Consider the following 16,862-nt stretch of genomic DNA (forward strand, 5'->3'; position numbering starts at 1 on the left):
TGCAGAGCTGAGTTTAGGATTAATTTATCAATTCAGTAGACTATTTACTGAGTGACTGTTATGAGCTAGGTCTCCAACCACCCGGCACTGCTGGGCATTCCTCTATTATTGCAAGATTTCCTGTCTGCTTGTCTTTGATTTGGCAGAGCAAAGCAACCCTTCATTACTCTACTCTAATGCCATGAGTTGACCAAGGAGAAAGAGGACTTTGGCTCCTCCACCTTGCATTACACCTCAAAGCCCAGAAGCCCTGGCCTATCCTGGGTGATCCCCCTGGCTATGTTCTCTGGGTTCAATGGCATGTGCCTAAAAGAAAGGAAAAAAAAAATCAAAGCTCTTTTCTTTGATCCTAGAACTGTAAATCCCCTGAAGGCTTTTATTTGACCATTATTCTTTGAGTAGAAAGGTAGTATTTGAAATTGGTTAAACTAACTAAGGGAGTTTGGAGTCAACCATCTGGAACATATGATCACTTTCTTCCTAAATTTAAGTCCAGCCCTAATTTGAACCATGATCCAAAGAAGCTTTGGTTCTCTGGCTCCTATGTGTACAAAGGTCATATGAAGGGAAGCCAGAGCACCATTTTCCTTACTGGTTTGGCAATAAATTGATCTTTTATAAAGAATATCAGCCAAATGAGTTGATCCTACATGTAGTTTGCCAAGGATCTCTGCATTGACCAGGAAATGGGAAATTATCTTTCACACCAATGACATTGAATACTCAACATCTTTCTTGAGACTTTTCTGCTTTGATGTGAACAGTCAAGACTCTGTGATATAGATGTGTGTTGAATTCCTGCAGAGTCCTCTGGGTTTTTTGGCAAAGGAGCACCCCTCCTTTTTTATTCTAAAGAATTGCTTCTATAGGCCACAAGCTGTCCACCAATCCATAACCTAGCCAGCTGGACTGTTAGTGAGTCTGTTCTAATTTGGGAACCATTGCAGTTCTGAAACAGTGCCTTAATAATTCTGTTCCATGTGTATCAGCCATTAACTGAGGTTTGGCCCCACCATGAAGAGCAATTATGCCGCTTTCTCATTAGTGTCCTTATCCGTCTGTAAAGCATCCTGTCAATAAACTATATTCTCTGCTCTTGGGGTCTTTTGAAACCTAACCTCCTGAATATCTGCCTAAGGTAAAAGGAGATGCAGTAAACATTGGTGCATACAACAGATGCACTTACAGAGATGCAGTAGTGACTAGTGGGGAGTGAAGGAGGCTGAAAAGGGCTTGCATCCTGTCCTCAGCACAGTCCTGCCCGTGGAGCTAAACTCTTCCAAGCCTGAATATCATCTCTTTGGGGCATGTGGGTATAACTATTCGTAATAGAGACTGCACTTGTTTTAGAGAGACTCACTCATGCAGTGTCCTTCCCGAAATTGACAAGGAGGGAAATAGTGAAAACTTTGATTAGTTTTCCACTACTTTGATTCATATCACACAGTTATGGTAATGATTTCTGCATGACTACCTGTAGATAGTATTTGAGCATATGCAATAGGGTTCATACTAACAAAATTCATATTCTTTCTACAGTTTGTATAAGTTGTTTTTCTAAAACCTCAGAAGGATATTTTTAAGTCAATGTGAATGCTAACCACACTGTTGGCTTTGCTGGTTTATTTATTCAGTATATGAAATATTCTTCAGCTGTAATTTAAAAACAACTTTTTTGATAATTCATTGATGATCATTTCATCATATTAAAAATTCAGCCAAATTGAATTTGTATTGAAGTATAGTTGATGTACAATACTGTGTGAGTTACAGATATACAATATAGTGATTCACATTTTTAAAAGTTATACTCCATTTATAATTGTTATGAAATATTGGCTATATTCCTTGTGTTGCACAATGTATCTGTGTAGCTTATTTTATGGACAACAGTTTGTACCTTTTAATCTCCTGCCTCTATATTGCCCCATCCCCCTTCCATCTCCCCACTGGAGAAAGAATTTTGATTAAGACTTTGGCCACCAAATCTTTGGGTTGTTTCAATTAATCTAATGCTAGAGAGTTCCTTTTGTTGGTTTGCTTTTAAGCTTCCATTAGCAGTGGCTTTTACAATTGGCACTGTTGACATGGAAACCAGTATAAAGAACAAACAGAATAAAAGAAGTAGGATTAAAAGAATGCAAATATAATCAAATGACCACATAATTCACATTTCCATGAAATTCTGGAATTACCTGGAAGAATACATAGAAATGAATTCAAGTAAAAGAACTATTTTTCCTGTTGACTCCCTGGATTGGCAATTTGCTGATTTCTGCATCTTCCATGGTTTGTAATTTTCAGCTCTTTTTTGATATGTAAAGGAAATATATGATTCAGGGAAATATTCCTGAAGTCATAGAGCATGCAAGATGGACATATGGAACACCAACGGCTATAATTTAGCATCTCAGGTCCCTGCCAGTATTCAAAGACTTTCACACCAACTCAGCCTAGGTAACCACATTCAACAATTTCCATCCCACTATTGCCTAAAGCAAGCTCTTCACAGAGCGAAGTCACAGTTAGCATCCATACAGTGCTATGTTGATGTATTTTTAATTTAAATACATTTTAATATGTTCAAAATGAAGAAATGCCCTGTCCATAACCAAACTATGTTTTAAATTATAAGTATAATTTAAATTATAATATTTTAATTGTTATGTTGTTTATATATATTATAAAATATATAATATTTTAATTGTTATATTCCACTGTGTTCTCTCTGGAGAGCCTTTTTTCCAGGCACCTCCATTTAGCTTACAGCAGAGATTATCAAAATTTAGGTTGCATGGGAATCATCTGAAAGGTTTGTAGAAACATCGATTGCTTGGCCTGACCACCAGTTTTTGGCTCAGTAGGTCTGGGGTGGAGCCAAATAATTTGCATATCTAACAAGCTCCCAAGCAACCGGGGATGCTGCTGGTCCAGCAACTATACTTGAAGGACGACTGGCTTAAAGGGCCATCCATCCTGCTAGGCTTAGATTTCCCATCACTCACCCATTTGAAAAACTCTAAAATAAGCAAAAAATAATAATATTTTTTCTCAGCTTTATTGAGATCTATTGACATGTAATATTGTATAAGTTTAACATGTACAATATGTTAATTAATGAGCAAAGAATTTATGTAAGGATCCAAGACGGTTAGATTATTGATAGGTATTTTGAATAGCATCTAATATCACTTTTTCCTTCTGGAAATTCAGAAGTTATTTTCCTAGGCAATGCTGGTGTCCTCAGTCACCAACACCTGTGTGACTAATTGCCATCTGCACTCCCTGGAGCCTTGATAATAAGAACATATCAAGGATCTTTTGGAGAAAGCAATGGCAACCCACTCCAGTACTCTTGCCTGGAAAATCCCATGGATGGGGGAGCCTGGTAGGCTGCAGTCCATGGGGTTGCTAGGAGTCGAACACGACTGAACAACTTCGCTTTCACTTTTCACTTTCCTACATTGGAGAAGGAAATGGCAACCCACTCCAGTGTTCTTGCCTGGAGAGTCCCAGGAACACAGGAGCCTGGTGGGCTGCCGTCTTTGGGGGTCACATAGAGTCGGACACGACTGAAGCGACTTAGCAGCAGCAGCAGCAAGGATTTTTTTTTTTTTTTAGCAGCAAGGATATTTAATGAATTTTAAGACACACCACTTATGTATAATCTTAAGTACTTTTTACATAAAGGAAATTATGGACCTCCTGTCTAATATATTACATTAATCCAAATAAATGAAATAGAACCAACCCTTTTGTGGGATGTGGCATTAAAGTTCAATTAAAAGGTGAGGATAAAGTCTATAGTTACATAGTCTATATAGCTTCTAGAATGTAAAAACTAGTCCACCTGCTGAGTCCCCAAGTAGGGGAAGGAGCCAAGAAGGAGTAAGGGAGTATTCTCCACTGTCAGGAGACCACAAATCTAATGTTCCCATAAGATTAGCAGAGCAGAAGCAAAAATCTGAATGTTTTGATTTATAAATTTACCACCTGTGTCTGCAGCTGACTTCCTAGGAGGACCACTTGATGTCTCAAACATTGTATTGTTCCAGTTCCATTACAAGGGACAATTATATTGACCTGCCACATGATTATGTGAGAAGACCATTAATGGAAAAGAGTTCTTTTCAAACTTAACTTTCTAGACTATAAATAATGGTCAGAGTACTTATTGGTCTACCTTTGCTCAATTTGATTAACCAATTTGCCTGAGAGTTCATGCTGTAAAAGATGAACACTGAGAGAGAGCAGTGGGGAAAAAAAAGAACTCTATTTTACATGTAAAAATGTAGAAATAGTGATGTTTGGAGGCTTTTTTTTTTATTATAAGCAGAGTATAAATTGAATGGTAATCTAGACTCCAAGGACAATTTTACCTTCACATATATTAACATTAATTTTACTGTACTATCTTTCCAGTGACTAAGTGTTTTAGACTGGTAATCACTGACTTTGCCCAGACCTTAGTCATCTCTCCATTCATTGATTCATTCACTCATTGAACAAATACTAATGCCTAGTATTCTGTTTGAACTATGGTGGAACTGTTCCCTTGACCTTACATTCTATCAAAGTTATGTAAGACCAAGGTACAAGATGTTCAAACATGAAATTAAAAGAAATAAAAAAGATACATGAAAAGATAACCAGCATATATGGGGTGATTCAAAAATAATGAAAAATCATATTGCCAAATATGCAGTTTGGTGGCGCTTCAGATTGTTACTTTACTTTGAAACTAGATTAAATACATACTTACATCTTTTGCTGTATGTCCACTTATCAAATTTCATTCATTAATCTATTTATCCATGTATGCAACAAGTATTAGAATAAGCTAATCATCCCATAATCATATTACAGGCCAGTGCATATACCGTTATAAAACCCAGCATTTCTCTAGGAGGCATTGGAGACCAAGGTTTCCTACAGAAATAAAGCCAAGCATTCCTCTTTCACAAAATCTCCAATTAAGTTGGATAAATACTACATACCAATTTCAGCCTAAATTAGCAACTTGAGTGAGGGTGAATACTTCTGCAGGCCAAGTATTTGGGGGTAAAACAGAACATTAGTGTTAATGAACTCTGATCTTAGGAAATTTCAATGTAGCTTTTTCTTTGTGTTTCATTTGTTCCTTAAAGGCTAAATTTGAGTAAGATACATTTCTAGTTCTTTCCCATTAAAGTCTTTTTAAATTATATTACATTTTCAAATAAAGTAACCAATTTTGATAAATTTAAATGGAGAATAATGTTCTGGAGCTTATGTAATTCTCCAGGCAAGAATACTGGAGCGGGTAGCCATTCCTTCTCTAGAGGGTCTTCCCGACCCAGAGATTGAACTTAGGTCTCCCAAATTGCAGGCAGATTCTTTACCATCTGAGCCACCAGTCACCCATTTTTAAATATTATATCATAAATTTTAAAATCTCACAGCAGTTTCCCAAACATTATTGAAAGTGTACTTTGGACCAAACTCCATGCAAGGCTCTGGTTCTGCAGAAATGAGTAGGGTATGGATGTAGATCTGAAACTGATCAGGCGAGTGTTATCCTTTGTTGATAGTGTACAGAATTTATATAAATATAGACTTAATTTTGGACTATTCAGAGGTGTCAGAGCATTAATTGATTGGTTTTAGACTCTGAGGAACAAAAAAGGCTAGTATTTCAGAGCAGTAGACAAAGGTATCTTAAACTCTGGAACCTAAAATAAGCCATTAGATTACTTTGCTGCTTTAATAAGCTTACTAAATTAAATTTTACTGGTTCACACAATGAATAACAAAAACTTCATCTCTGTAATTAAAACTGAGCAGGTCTGTTTTCTCCAAAGATGCCTAGGCTTTAATCACTTTAACCCTGAAGATAAAATTTTCTGTCCCACTAGGGCTAACCCACATGAAATCGCACAGAATTCTGCCCTCATGTAAAGAGCTTTGATTTAGTGAAGTGCTTCTGTTGTTTATGCTTATTTTTTAAAAGAGCTGTAGGTCATTATTGTTTTGTCCCAGAAGCTTACATATAGACACTATTTAGCTAACCCTGGCCAATAGTTTGAAGTGGCCAAAGATTGCTTTTGATACTTTCCCTTGAGAACCATTCAGTCATTTTCTGAAGATGTCTACTTACTTCAGTTGCTTGTCATCTTTAATCAGATGACAACATTTTTAATTTTTTAAATAAAAAATGTTGTTACTAAAAAATCACAAAAATAAATATAAAATAATTAAATTTTCAAATAACATTTTTATAAGTTCATAGCATGTGTACTTTGGAAATCATTGAAAGCTTAAAACTATACAAAACTTTAAAATAACATGTAATGGAGAAAGAGATGATATTTAAATGTAAATATATGCCTTTTAATAAACATATTAACTTATAAACCATATGTCATACACATAAATTTGCGTAAACGTGTACTTGTGTTTATATTTGTATATATAAATATGACAAATATTATGTATATACATATATATATTGTTGCAGTTTAGTCACTAAGTCGTGTTCAACTGTTTGTGATCTCATGGACTATAGTCCACCAGGCTCCTCTGTCCATGGGATTTTTCCAGGCAAGAATACTGGAGTGGGCTGCCATTTCCTTCTCCAGGGGATAGTCCCAACCCAGGAACTGATCTCCTGCACCGATAGGCAGATTCTTTACCACTGAACCACCTGGGAAGCCCATATATACCCTTTATAATTCATTCATTTGCCAAACCACCTATTTGACAGAGAAAGAAGAAGATATTTTATGAAGTGAATTTGAAGTTCTGTTAATTGTTAGAGGTTTTTGTATACAATTCTTTCTTGTAAAGAAAAACTGTATTTCATAATACAAATCCAAATTTGAAGAAAGAGAGAAATCATAAAGAAAAAGTAGATTTTTTCTAAAACTATTTTATTCTTTTTTATTCTTATTCATGGTTTTATGCTCTTTGGCATAATTTCGTTCATCTTGTATCAAGGAATAGCTAACCTAAGGCCAGGTATTCTAGGAATGGAATGATTCAAAGCTAGAATTTTAGTATTTTATACTTGTTCACAATCTTAAACTGTCAAACATAGACTGTCTGTCTCACCTTAATCTCTTAATTTCTCCTAGGATTAAGAACTAATTTCTCCCCAACACAGTAATTATTTTTCCCAAGAGAACACAGTTACTTCACTATATAGAATGAAGTTGACAACTATTTTCATTTCAAACTATTGGAGAGAAATTTTAACTCAATTCTTCTAGGTTTTTTTAAAAAGGGAAATATCTTCAGTTCAGTTCAGTCTCTCAGTTGTGTCCGACTCTTTGCAACCCTATGAACCACAGCACGCCAGGCCTCCCTGTCCATCACCAACTCCCAGAGTCCACCCAAACTTATGTCCATTGAGTCGGTGATGCCATCCAACCATCTCATCCTCTGTCGTCCCCTTCTCCTTCTGCCCTCAATCTTTCCCATCATCAGGGTCTTTTCAAATGAATCAGCTCTCCGCATCAGGTGGCCAAAGTATTGGAGTTTCAGCTTCAACATCAGTTCCTCCAATGAACACCCAAGACTGATCTCCTTTAGGATGGACTGGTTGGATCTCCTTGTAGTCCAAGGGACTGTCAAGAGTCTTCTCCAACACCACAGTTCAAAAGCATCAATTCTTCAGTGCTCAGCTTTCTTTATAGTCCTACTCTCACATCCATACATGACCACTGGAAAAACCATAGCCTTGACTACACGGACCTTTGTTTGCAAAGTAATGTCTCTGCTTTTTAATGTGCTATCTAGGTTGGTCATAACTTTCCCTCCAAGGAGCGTCTTTTAATTTCATGGCTGCAGTCACCATCCGCAGTGATTTTGGAGCCCCCCAAAATAAAGTCAGCCACTGTTTCCACTGTTCCCCATCTATTTGCCACGAAGTGATGGGACTGGATGCCATGATCTTAGTGTTCTGAATGTTGAGTTTTAAGCCAACTTTTTCAGTCTCCTCTTTCACTTTCATCAAGAGGCTCTTTAGTTCTTCTTCACTTTCTGCCTTAAGGGTGGTGCCATCTGCATATCTGAGGTTATTGATATTTCTCCCAGCAATCTTGATTCCAGCTTGTGCTTCCTCCAGCCCAGCATTTCTCATGATGTACTCTGCATATAAGTTAAATAAGCAAGGTGACAATATACAGCCTTGACGTACTCCTTTTCGTATTTGGAACCAGTCTGTTGTTCCATGTCCAGTTCTAACTGTTGCTTCCTGACTTGCATACAGGTTTCTCAAGAGGCAGGTCAGGTGTTCTGGTTATTTCCATCTCTTTCAGAATTTTCCACAGTTTATTATGATGCACACAGTCAAAGGCTTTGGCATAGTCAATAAAGCAGAAATAGATGTTTTTCTGGAACTCTCTTGCTTTTTCGATGACCCAGCAGATGTTGGCAATATGATCTTTGGTTCCTCTGCCTTTTCTAAATATCTTAGAACCTGATTAATCCAGAGACTCACTCATGGACGAAGTGTTCTTGAATATTCATTTAACAAGTAACTTTCAAATTACTATGTTCTATCACATTTCAAGGAGTTGAGTGTTGTGAAGCAACATTTTTGATAATTTCTAATTTAAAATATTAACATTAATTACCCATCTGAAACTTATTGACATTTTGGGAAGGAAGAAGTAACCAAAATTTCTCCCAAATGACTTTGCAATTGTTACCCTCCATTTATTAAGTAATCCATCTTTTCCCTACCAATGTAAGACGCCACTTTTACCCTACAATAAACTCTCACGGGGAGTTAGACTTATTTATGGATTTTCCATATAGATATATTAAAACTAATTCCTTTTATACTTCTCCTTTGGTCAATGTTTTGCTCAACAAGATTTTTTTATCTTGGATAGAAAATATGTCCTCATTAAAGCCATAAGATAGAAAGTGAGGGGTCAGTGAGTCAGGTTACCTTCATAGACACAAGGAAGTCCAATGTGTGTGTGTGTGTGTAATATTGTGAATTATTACAATGTTATATTGAAAAGGCCTCTTTTAAAAGTAGAAATAGTAATCATTTATGTGTACTAATCATTCAGGGTTTATAATAATAATTTTTTAATCTTCCCGACTATGTGAAGAGGTATTATAATTATCAATACCATCTAAATTTTTTAGGATGAGTATTTTTCTCAGAGATACAGGTCATTAGCTCAAGGCTAAGTGGCTAACAAATAACAAAAAGAGATCTCAAATCTAACACAGATCTTGTGACAGTAATTCAAAGCTCTTTCTAATATTTCAAATTTCCTAGAGTTGGAAGCATTTTCAGAGTTTTGGCTTTGTGCCTAGCACTACAATAAATGTTGTGTGGTAGGAAAAAAAATCTTCAGTTCTGACTCCCTAGGTTAAGAGTGGAATCACCTCTAAAGTCCCCAATAGACTGAGCAGAGGCAAAACTGTGAAGTGGTGGCTTATCTTGTCACTAGCTTGGCACCTTTACATTGATAGTGTTCTCGCTTCAAACACCAGCCATTTCATGCTCTCGTGGTTCTAATGAGCAAACAACACATCAGTGTCCCATTCCAGTCTGTCTGCCTTGGACTTGGTCTCCTTTTCAGTTTCAGGGCTGTGAATTTACAGCTCTGTATCCTCACAGAGTCTCCAGTTGCATAATAATTGAAGAGTGATATACCAAAATCCTTTCTTCTTGGCCATCTTTACTTTACAAAGGACTTCTAGTAACTGTTACTTTTTTATTATTAAAGAAATATGTCATTATGGGAAACTTCACTTGTTATCCTAAAACTTATGATAATCTTAATCTTTGCTTAGATAAATATAAATATATATAGATATATACAATATAGGAGAAATAAAACAGTGGAAAGACGTGAGCTCTAATTCTTTCCTTAGCATTTATAACTTGGGTAATAATGGCAAATTTCTTTGGCTGCTAGTTCTGTATCTAGCCTGTGTACATATAGTAAAACATGGTCATGTTCCACTTATCTAAGCCTCATTTCTTTATCTATAAAATGAATATACTTACAGTTGCTGCACTCACTAAGGCTTGTGAGGTACAATTGAGACCATGTGTATAAAAATCAATTGCAAAGAAACAACGAAGCATAGGATTGAGAGATTTTGAACAGTGCACTCTTAAGGATGCTAATCTTTGTAGAAATTCTGCTTCTACTTTTCTAGTCTCTACTGATATGAGGGATCTACTCTTGGCATGTAAGGAAATTGAGACTGACACAAACATATGTGCTAGTTATTCTGCAGAAGCATTGGGACTTTAAAGTGAAAAATTCCGTTATTGAAACACAGAATAACAAAGAAGCTTTCCATCTCTTCCGTTGCACTATGAGTTATCCCACAGTTTATTCTCATTATGTAAAATGGGGGCAGAAGGCCCCCAAAACAGAACTTTTTTGTCTTGGCCACGACTGAAATTATTATATTTTTTTTAATTAGGCCAGCATCACAGCAGAAACAAATAAACCAGTCAGCAAACAGAGCAGAGAAGATTAAATCTATAGGATGTCAGTATCATTTTCTGTTTTCAAGGCAAATGAAATCTCTCATGCCTTCATTTCAATGACTAAGACAAGAAGCTGGCCTTCTGGGTAGAGGTCAAGGGCAATTTGATAAGGCCCTTGATCTCAAAATATGTTAAAAATCAGAACATCTTATAAAAAAATTAGGATGAAGTTTTCTGAGCTGTTGTAAGAACCAGAAAACGTCAAGTTTCAAGAGACCTTAGACCTTATCTGCTAACAAAGCTGTTTCATTTTACAGATGGGAAACTAGAGCTGAGTTGATTAGCCTAAGATGATATGGGTATGGTGAATGGTAAAATCAGGACAAAAGAATGGATCAATAATATCACTTGAACATTAATATTCGTAACTTCAGTAATTATTTACACTCTTTAAGTTTCCTTCCAATTGTACTTATAAATACTGCTTCACAAATGCTTAGGGCACTCCCTGAAATGCTTTCTCCATCTGCCTCACACACAGAATGGTTCAGCATATAGATTACATACTCAGAGAAAGTTTTCCATGGAGAAGAAAGAGAACAGAGATGGGAATGCTGGGATTCTGCTGTTTTCATTGTCACGCTCCCCTTCATCTTTTTCTTTAGTTTGAAAGATATTCGCTCGGTTGCATCCAGTATGACTAAGGCACCATGCCTTAGTATTGCTGTTCTTGGGACATGCCGTGTCTATTACTCTTTCTTGTCTTCTTAATCTCTCTCTGCCTCATGTTTTTCATCTGCAAAATGAGGATGACAAAAGTACCTACCCTGTCTGTGAGAATTCATGAGACAGCACATATAAAGCAATTAAACATTGCTAACACATAGTAAACGCTAATAATTGTTATTCATATGACCACCATTATTATTGTTATTTGCACAATCTTTTCTTCAGACAGTGTCAGTGAAATGCCACTTTTTAAAGTAATAAGGCTATTCACATGGTACCTGGAAAAATATTGGGCCAGATAGCTCCAATATATTATTTGAGATTGTTTTTAAAAGCCAGTTTAAGTGCAGAATAATTTTCAGATCCCACTGAAGATTGTTCCTTATAATTACAATGACAGATGAAGCTTTTTTAATGTGTAAAATTTTAAATTAGGTTATTAAAGGAAAAAGTTTACCAGCAATGTGCAAGAACAATCCCATAAATTGAGACTGTCTCCGAGTAATCTTATTTCACACAGAGAGTAAAAGTTGTTCCTAATTCTAACTTTCTAAGGACTTTCCACTTCTCTGTATCTGGGCCCTATCCCTGACTTTTTGGACTTTCTAGAGGCTTCACTATTAAATTACAGTTTATTCTCAAAGAGAAATGGAATTTGCCCAGGCTACAATAAAAATAAGTGTCTATATAATGAATACTTAAAATGTTTTATGGACCCAACTTCCTTGAAGTTTATTTTAATACTGCAAGACAGGCATTATCATCCTTTAAATGAGAAAATGAAGCCTCAGAAAGACTGACTGACTTTCCCAAGGTCACACAGCTCGTAAATGCTATAACAGGATTTCACACCTAGCTTGGTCATTTGCCATGGAGAAAGATTAAGAAGCTTTACTGAAAAAACAGCATTCTAGAAATGATTACCTTTTAAAACATATAGAAATATTACAAATAAAATTTAAGAGAAAAATCAAATAAAGATTATATATGAAGAAATATGAAAAACAAGAAATACCTTTTTAAATCAGATATTCTGTAAGAAACCAGTGATTCTATATTTAATAGAGTGATATCTATATTTAATACCAGTGATATCTATATTTAATAGAGTATTTAATAGAGTGATCTAGCAAATAAAAACACATGTATGTACTTTTACTCTGAGCAACAGATGTTGTTAGATTTTTTTTAACATTCATTAACATGAATGATTAGGCTGATCTTTGAAAATAAAATTTTAAAATATTTTTTTGCAGAGCATTTGAGACTTCTAATTGTTCTTTGGGATTATTTGTATCCCAGTTTCCTTTAAAGCCAGTTTTACTTTAGGAACATCCTAGAAGCATAGTAAGAGGAGCGTGCCCTTTCTGACCGCGTGGACTATAGCCTGCCAGGTTCCTAGGTCCTGGAACCAGACAAGAATACAGGAGTGAGTAGCCATTCCCTCCTCCCGGGGAACTTCCCAAACCAGGAATCGAACCTGTGTCTCTTATGTCTCCTACATTGGCAGGCAGGGATACCTCTAGCGCCACCTGGAAAGCCCAGTGAGAGTCAGGATTCATGTGCAGGTAGAGACTATATCGCTGAACTTTCCAGGGAACACAGAGCATTGTGGAAGAGCAGTAGCTCTGCGTCCGGATTTGAGAATGGACATGTATCAATATTGTGAGAGTGTTAATGGTCTCTCTTGGCCTTCATGGGGCTTTTGGTTTGCCTTAAATGTTTTGTTTTTCCTCGTAGCAGTCTCTGCTGCTTTCTAATATTTAGGTGCCACTTCCCGTGTACAGTAATCATAAAATGGAAGGAAATTGGTTATCATAACTGATGTCACTGTTGCCATGTATTGAGGGAAAAAAATGAAACAAGTGCCATTAGGAACCAGAAGTGTTCTGTGGAGTCACACTGTCCTCTTGTGTACGTACAGAACTGATGTTGTCAGACTGCGTGGAGCTCTTCAAGACTTCCTGAAGAGCCTCATCCACTTTTGAACAAGAGTTGCCTTTTAATTAGACTGCTCAGATCATCCATATAAGTCACAGTAATTCACACTATCAAAAATATAATTGCCATAAATATTTTAGGATCTCCAGCTGGATTTAATTAAGCAAGAGCGTTCCCCCCACGTTTATATTCACCAAATGGTTGTCAGTTCCATGTAAATTTCATGAAGATCCTATGTATGTTTTTAAGATTCTGAATTAATTTAATTACCGATTATGGTACCATCAAACAAAAGACATGCTTTTCTAAAGTGAAGAAATCATCATGAATATGGGGAAAATGAAAACATAGACCATAGATTCAGAAAAACTTAGGTTTGAATTTGGACTCTACCTCTTATTCAGTGGAAGACTATAAGTAAGTCTCTTACTCTCTCTGGGTGCAGTTTCTGCCTCAATCAAATGAAGATGCCGCATACGGCATACGGTCTTTAGCTCTTCATGTTCCTCTGATCCAAGAAAACATGGAACAGAGACATGCTGACCTACTGTGACTTCAAAATACAGCGTTAGGGGATGATACATTTTTATGTCATCAATGTGAATAATTATCGAGTACTCACTACTCTGAGTTCCACTTGACAATATGATTTCCACAGTGAAATAATATAAATGAATGCCTTTGCTCATGACAGGGAAATTAATTTATAGGGAGGAAAAAAATCTCAAAAACCTTTAGAAAAAAAGTTTTTTAAAGACATAGGTCATTTCAAATCATCTCTGAAAATCCCTTCTATAGATTAGTAAAAGTAAAAGATTACTGCCGCTGCTGCTGCTAAGTCACTTCAGTCGTGTTCAACTCTGTGCGACCCCACAGACGGAAAAATAATGCCTAACTAACATGATTATAGGGAAGCTTTAGGTCAAACTTACCATGTAGGGAAATTATTTTTTTGTATACAGCCTATAAATATCCACATTTTGGAATTAGGATTACTAATTAAATTATTACTAATTTTACCAGAGATATTTTTCAAATCTATGTTTATCTTTTTGTGATATATTGATGTCATATATATATATAATTTACTTGATGCTGAGTCCTTAATCAGGACATAGTTTATAAATGCAACATTGTCCCCAGAATAAAGAAGACCAGTTTCCATTGAGGAAATAAACTGGAGATTTCTGTATTTGCCAGAAAGTTAATCTCCAAATGTAAGTATTCCAAATGTTGCTTTGGACAAAGTCTTTAGAAAGAAAATAAAACTAGTTTCTGCTTTGAAAGCAGTTGACCTCAAAAGTTTTAGATTGATTCTAAATTGGAATTTTTTGCTGAGTTATCTTGAAAGTTTTTTCATTTTGTTTTGCTTTTGTCAGATGTACTAAAAGGTCCAAAAAAACCTAGGGCATCTGTTTATTTATATTATATAAGGTTAGGAAGCCTATTAGTTCTTAAGTACCCTGTTAGGGTCTTCTCTTTCCCAGATAACAATATCATATTTCAAATAATTTGAGTCTAAGAGTTGCCAGCAACTCTTGAGAGAATGACTCCCCAAATTACCTTTTCAGTGATGTGCAAGATAAGACTTCATCATTTCCTGTCTAAAAACCAATATTGTTGGAAACAATTTAAGGTATTTGGGGTAAATACACCACTTCATCCCATTCACTCTGTTAGAACTAAAGCTCCCAAAATATTTAGTTATTGGTCATTATTTTATTTTTTAAATTTTTGTTCATTCATTCAACAAATATCTATTGACTATACCTTATGATATACTCTTATGTAGAATGGTCCATCAGAGAATAATGAATCCTAAGGCTGGAAGGGACCTAGTCCAGTTTTTCCAACTAGAGATGAACAAACTGATACCTGGCACGTTGCATCTTTTACTTATGATTAGTTACATTAGACTAACACATCTACTTAGTGGGAGAACTGAAACTTGGCAAATACTCTTCCTTAATCTTTTCCTGAGCCCTTAAGCTGTATTTTATTACAGTTACCTATTGTTACATAAAGTATTACCCCAATATTCAATAACTTAAAACAATAATCAGCATTTATTATCTCTGGCTGTTTGTAAGTCAGAAATTTAGACAGGACACAGAGGAAACAATTTGACTTTGTACCTTGATGCCTGAAGTCTTATAGGTAAGGTGCCGCTGCTGCTGCTAAGTCACTTCAATCGTGTCCGACTCTGTGTGACCCCATAGACAGCAGCCCAGAATCATGTAAAGGCTCTATCATCACTTGCATAGCAGTTGACGCTTGGGCTGTCAATCAGAACACCCAAACTTGGCCCTTCTACATCTTATAACATGAGCTTTTATACAACATTGTGGCTGGGTTCCAAGGGCAAGTGTCTCAATGAAAAGAGAGAGCCAAAGAGAAACCAATAAATAGGCTTTTATAGCTGAGCCTATGAAGTCATAGAGTCACTTCTGCCACACTCTGTAAGTCAAGTCAATTACTAAAGTATCCCCAAATTGAAGAGGCATGAATATAGATACCACCTCTTGAAGGAGGGTCCACACCACATCATTAGATGACATGAGATGAGATTTATATTGAAGCTGCCATATTTGGGAGACTACCATCTGTAACAAGTCAAAGGTTATTTATGGGAGCCTGGTACAATTTGAAAACAATGTCCATCACTTTTTCATGTAAAGGAGCAAGACAACACAACTCCATCAAGAATACATCCCTGAAAAGCCTAAAGCCAATGTTGCTTTAACAGCATAGCTCAAACATACACACACACACACACACACGCACTATATATATATATATATATCCCTTCCACATTTAATATTCTGGGTTTTTACCATATCTTCATGCTTATTAATGCTACATGAATGATAGTAGTAAGACCCCTGAAAAAAAATGAACAATAATTGTTATTTTCCACACTGGAAAGTGAAAGAAATTTTAGTGTCCTCATATGGATCCTCAAGAAATCAGAAAAAAAAAATTACAATATATATGGAGATTTACCATATAAAGTCATATTAGAAAACCTCTCATTCTTTTAGAATATTAAGGAATATTTATCTGACTGTTAGACAGGAATCATTGACAAAGTTTAAACCTAATAGGATATTATTTTCTGTTGTGATTAACACAAAATAACCAGAGTGATTAAGACATTTTAAATCATTCAACTAATTTGACTTCATGATGGAAAATCTTAGTTTTACTTTTTACTTTTAAGACTTATTACACTGGCATCTTGTTTGGGAAAATATTTTTTATCACCCTTTCTGTTGCTAATGTAATTGAGCACATATCAACATAATTTAGCAAATTTAAACTGCTTTGACTTGCAATTACCAATTTAGCGGCAGACACAGGGGCCCACTCTTATTATCATATTTAGCAGCCATCTATCATACTGCATGTAATAACTTAAATGAATGCGTAAAGATAGCACTAAAAGGTAAGATGAAAAACTCTCTCTAAGCCTCTCAATTTAATGGCAAAGCTAATTTGCTGCTTAGGTCCCAAAGGAAGGCCATCCTTATTAATTCATCCTTTCTAACCACTAAACGTGTAGATGGTCTAAGTCCTTATTCTAATTTTCAAAGCTCTATCAATTTACTTGGGAATTATTTTCTAAATATTTTTAGAATTTTAAATATAGTCATTGAATTAAAGATGTAGCTGGAACAGAGTCTTCGATTCAAGTATTATTAATTGAATAACCTTAAGTCAAACCCCAACTGAAGAGTCCTTT

General features: G+C 35.7%; 1 protein-coding gene across 1 annotated transcript in view; it reads left to right on the top strand.

Annotated features, from left to right (window-relative positions):
* Positions 1–16,862, top strand: part of CALCR (calcitonin receptor) — a 110,752-nt gene that overhangs the window by 41,791 nt on the left and 52,099 nt on the right. The window lies entirely within an intron of this gene.

This window comes from Bos mutus, chromosome 4 (genome assembly GCF_027580195.1).
Source record: "Bos mutus isolate GX-2022 chromosome 4, NWIPB_WYAK_1.1, whole genome shotgun sequence".
NCBI classification, from domain to species: domain Eukaryota; kingdom Metazoa; phylum Chordata; class Mammalia; order Artiodactyla; family Bovidae; genus Bos; species Bos mutus.